We start from the raw sequence: 5709 nt of genomic DNA, 5'->3' as shown, positions 1-5709 counted from the left end.
GAGAGAGAGAGAGAGAGAGAGAGAGAGAGAGAGAGAGAGAGAGAGAGAGAGAGAGAAATGGCAGTGGTAGGGAAATTTATGTAGGCATCCACATGACCACTGTTTTAGAGATTTGCCTTTCCAGAAGAGAGATGCATTTGTAGAGCAGAAGACACACTTATGAAAGTATCCATGCTAGTTTCAGGGTGCTCTCTGCATGCACAATTTATGCTCACACCTGTGCGAAGTGAAGTCACACATGGACAGCTAGTCCACTCAGCATGGATCAAATGTGGGCCTGGAAAATAGCTCAGTAGAATAAGCACTTCCCTGGCAAGAGCAAGGCCTGAGTTCAATCCCCAGTTCCACCAAAAAAATAAAAAAATAAAATAAAATAAAATAAAATAAAATAAAAAATAAAACGTGGCACCTGTACATGGCCATGACAGCCTCCCCGCATCCCCTACCACAAAGTCCAAAGGCAACACAGAGAATAATTCATACATTTCAGGAGATTGGAAGGAAAAGCACTTCTGACCACTGCCCTACATTTTTAAAACATCAAAAGATTGACTGTTTCACAGTTTTGAGTATTCAAGGGTCCAGAGAGAAGATGAAGGGGGAGAGAAATACTTAAAAGGTAAAAGACACTCTAGTCACTTTCAGGAAAAAAAATAATAACAACTATGACACCATTATTGGAGAAAAGGAATCCATACTAGAAGCAGTTGGAAGCAGAAGGGATACTGCTAAAAATACAATCAATGACAAACAACAGGCAACAGAAAATAGTAAATGCTAAGGAAAACTAAATATCCATCAAAGCTCCACTAGATGAAGCAACGAATAGAATAGAATACCCTTTAAGTATAAAACTGAACAAACACCCTCTTGTCCAACTAAATGCGTCCAAATGCCTATTCTGATCGATCAGTTAGGAATCATCACAGAAAAAGTAAACAAATTCAAATACACTGAACAAAGTATTAAAAAGTCTTCTATTCTCATGAAAAATTCTAAACTTAAATCCTGATCTAATGATTTATTCTTTCTCTCCACCAGACAAGAATACAATTAACAAATGAAAAGATTAAAAACATACAAACTGGACAAACAAATAACAAAAAAAATTCTCAACTAAGTAAAACAAGATTCAAAAGCATCATAGAAGGGAAATTTCTTATGAAAAAAGTTGACTATAAATCAAAACATACAAATCAAAACAACATTGTAGTTTTTCATTAGAAAAAATAGTTACAAAGTTATCAGTATAGAAAGATGTATTTGGTGAAGGTTCTAGATTGTGGGAATTAGAAAGAAATCTTAGGCAATGGAGATAAAAAGCATTAAATCACCTGCAAGATACATAGTTCAGACTATCTTTTTTTCCATAATTTTATTGACAGACAAATAGCAATGAGACAGTTTCAAATCAAATTGGTAGGACAGTTTCAATAATTAACACATTGCATACTGTCTTCATAGTGGTTATTTGCAATTCAGACTATCTTATGGCAGTACATACTCCCAGAAGTTACAGAAGCAATAGCTACTGATTTTAAAGGAAAAAAAAATGCTTATATGTCCATCCTAGGTGAAATCAACTTCAAAGACACAGTGAAAAGTTATTCTAAAAAATAAATATTTGGCAAAATCTAGGCTATCAATCAATGAATGAAAGAAGATACAAAACTTAGAGCAACTGTAAAGTGGAAGAATGGTCAATGAGACTTGGCCCAGCTCAAGTCAGAAGAAATTAAAGGAGCCACAGTGGGAATTATGGCTATAGAAGAAACAGTAAATGTTATAAACATTTGTAATTCCAATCTCATAACAGAGCAAAGATAATGTGGTTGTTATGGGAATGGGAAAAATACAGCATGGTAGCCACTTTTTTATCTTCTACCAAAAGTCATCAGTGAGCTCTTCTTAAAGTTATCTCTCTGCATCAATGGCCTAGTGCAGCACAAAGTCCTGAGTTTGATTCCTGACACAAAAACAAAAGCCAAAAACCAGGAAAACCCACACCAATGCTGACTATTAACATGGATAATACAGTGACCCCTGAATTGTCAAATGACTCTAAGTTCAAACTTTCCTCTTTCTACTATTTGAATAGCAAAGTTGGAAGAAAATCTACCTGGTGTTCCAGCTTTGCTTACTAGTCAACTGAAAATTCAACTTAAAAAAAACCAATATGGGCTGAGAGTGAACCATGAAGCCTGTCTCAGTGTGGACACAAAGGGGGAATGCTTCAGTCTAAGCACTCTTAGCTTTTGAAGATCTTGCTGAGACAACCTACTATCATGCTTTACAGTATTTGTCATTTTTAAATTTTATTTGCATAAATATCATGATTGTGGCTCCAAAGAAAGTCAGTGATACCAGCAGTAAAGCTAAAGGGGAAAGCTGTGAGAATCACGATAGACATAAAGAAAAAAAAATCATTACAAAATTCTGTTAAAGCCCTGGGAAAATGAATTTATAAATATAATTTTTGGGCCTCAGTACCATTTATTTGGTTTTCATTACTTTTTAATGGGAAAAATATGCTGTTCTCCAACTTTTTGATGTTTGAACATAAACTTGGAGTGAATTGAGTTCTCCAATCAAGATATCACTGTATTTGTGTTGTAAGAAATAGAGAAAATTATTTGTGGAAGCACACGTGTTACATGATCACAATTACAAATCCTTGGTTGGGTGGGAAGTGCTATAGGCTTAGCAAGAAAAGAGACAATCTAACACTAATAAGCAGTGTGAAATTCATACAGTGCTTCTATAATTAATATCAAATCAATTTACATTTTGAAATTAGGTGATTTCATGCTCATGACCCTATTCATAGGGAGGCTGAGACAAGAGCATTGCAAGTTTGAGTGTAGCCTGGGCAACTTAACAATTCAGCAAGAACTGATCTGAAAAAGAACAGGATGCTGGGGCTATAAGTCCGTGTGAAGCTCATGAATTCAATTTACAGTATCAAAATGAATAGATAAAATAAATAAATATTCACCTTTTCAATGGATTAACACATCTACTGTACTTAGTCAACACGTTGATCTGGGTAATTTATTGTACAACTTATTTTCCTGAAAGTGTTCTTTTTTCGTTTCAGTTCAAGGCAATATACTCAGACTTTGGTTGACTGTCCTCAAGCTCCTTTAATTATTCAATATAATCTCAGAAGACTCATTTAACCCCCATTTAGAGATTGCATCCTAAGCTGTACACAGTCCTGAAAATCTCTTCAGCAATGTGTCTACAGTGTCTTTACATCTACTTTTACATTGAGAGACTAAAACTTGGAATACTAAATAGAATAAATGGATTTACCAACAAAAGCAAAGCACCTAATGAAATTAATCAACAATAATCATCCGGAGTTTAAAATACTATCATCTAACTGGTCACTTACAATTACTCTGGATTGTGAGAAAAACCACAGAGCTAAGTGTTTCTTAGCTGGGTATCTGTAGGCAGTTCCAAAGTCCCTCTTAAACTGCCAAACTCTGATCTGCTTCCAGTGCATCTTCTTGTGTTTGATTCACAGAACAGCTTGATAGGAAGGGACATGAGTTTATGAGGAACTTCTACAAAAGTGAAGGAAGATACTGTCTTTGAATGAGTAGCTACCAGCAATTCAGACAGCAGTCACCTTGCCTGAAGACACACTGGATGTAAAATCAAATCCACATTCCTCAGCAGATGTTATACTTGTTGCCTGTCATACGTGCGGTATAGATTCTATTAAGATGTCAGGACGGCAGGTTTGCAGGTTTTATTCCAAGATAACAAGAAAGTTTGTATGGTGGACTTCATAAAATTCTTGAGCAAATCATCAGAAAGCTGATTTTAATTCCCCTTTCAAAAGAAAATGGTCCTAGTACTTTGTTCTCCCAAGAGAAATATTGATATACAATTGTTTAGGGGTAAAACGAAATTATCTTAAAGTCAGAGCAAGTTCACTGCTATTTGAAAGTAATTGTAATCTAGCTCCTTTGTTTATTTAATAAGGACTCTTGTAATACTTACTAAAATAAACGGCAGTACTGTAATAGAAGTGTCTCATTTTAAAGAGTAAACATGAAGTCTAATTGGGGTTATTTGTAACTCAACTAATTATCCAAGTGAACAAGAAAAATGCAACTTTAAAAAACTCCAATGGCAAATCTTTTAGCAAAGCAGAAACTTACTCTTGCTTTCATGTTCTGGAAAATTGTATTCTCCGTTGGGCAGTTTGCCTAAAATGGCAGCAGTTCTCTTTCTCAATTACAGCTACTACAAACATTTAATCTATTGGGGCTGAGACATTATATATTTTGAAAAAATGTTCTATATATGTACATACATTTTAATATTTTTCTCAGCAGTACTTTTATTATATATCTATTTTCTGATTTTTAGGGGCTAAAAATGCAACCTCATTTGGAGGACTACCAAATGAACTTTGCAACACAAACATCTGTAGCTGGTGGTGAGGTTTTCACATATAACTTCTTTTTTAAATGTCTGATGTAAAGTATCACCATGTGATTAAATAAAATTAAAATAATGTTTTGATCAGAAATGACTGCTGTCTTTATTAGTGCTGATTTATCAACATCCTGAGTGTATCTATCTACATTATTTGTAATGGTTGATACATTGTATCAACTTGAGACGTTTAGAAGTTTAACTCAGCAGGGGGCCAGGGGCCTCACTGTGTAAACATCCTGTGCTTGTGGAAGGGGAAGGTATCCAGATGGTGTGAGCGCCACACCCACCCAAGGGCAGGATGCCTGCATACCATATAAGGGAGAAAAAGAGTCCCGCTGTTCCCCTCTTCTGCTCTTGTTGCTCTTTCTGTCTTTTGCCACCTTAAACTGCTGCGCTCTGCCATGTGCCTCTCTGCCTTGGAGCCAGCTGATTGTGGACGGAAACATCCACAAACTGAGCTAAATAAACCTTTCCTTCCTGAATTCTGGGTATTAGGTATTTTTGTCTCAGCAATGAGAGAAAAGTAATCAAGACAGAATTAAAAATAAAATGGTGTTTTGACCAGAAATGACGGCTGTCCATGTTGGTGCTGATTCATCAATGTCACAGTCATGTGTGGGCATGAGTGTACCGGTCTGCACCATCTCCATTCAGTCATGTTGCCTGAAGAGTCCTTTTTTTAACATTATATCACACAATTCTTGGGAATCTAGTCTTTGAAATTCAAGTAATCATATTCTGTTCTCTCAATAGTCTATTTTGAGAGCTCTTATTATATTTATTATGTAACTGCACACTAATTGTTAGACATTTAAGAATTCCAGACAGTATAAGGTCTTTTAATGATTTTAGTTTTCTCTGTTTGGTGTTGAAATATGATGACTCCCCTTGAAAACATCATATCGTCTTTCAAAATGGAGGCCAGGTTGAAGACATCCTGCATACTGTCTTTTCTTTTTTTTTCTTATTTTGTCAGAACCGGAGATTGAACCCAGGACCTTGTGCTTGCCAGGGAAGCATTTATTCTACTGAGCCATCTCCCCAGCCCCAATGTTTTCATTATTATTTTTTTTTTTTTCTGGAACCGGGGATTGAACTCAGGCTTTTGCGCTTTCCAGGCAAGCGCTTATTCTACTGAGCCATCTTGTCAGCATACTGTCTTTTCAATAGTTCTGTTTCTTCTTCTTCTTCTTCTTCTTCTTCTTCTTCTTCTTCTTCTTCTTCTTCTTCTTCTTCTTCTTCTTCTTCTTC

This window comes from Octodon degus, unplaced genomic scaffold (assembly GCF_000260255.1).
Source record: "Octodon degus isolate 3935 unplaced genomic scaffold, OctDeg1.0 scaffold00059, whole genome shotgun sequence".
Taxonomy (NCBI): domain Eukaryota; kingdom Metazoa; phylum Chordata; class Mammalia; order Rodentia; family Octodontidae; genus Octodon; species Octodon degus.
This window is presented reverse-complemented; position numbering follows the sequence as displayed.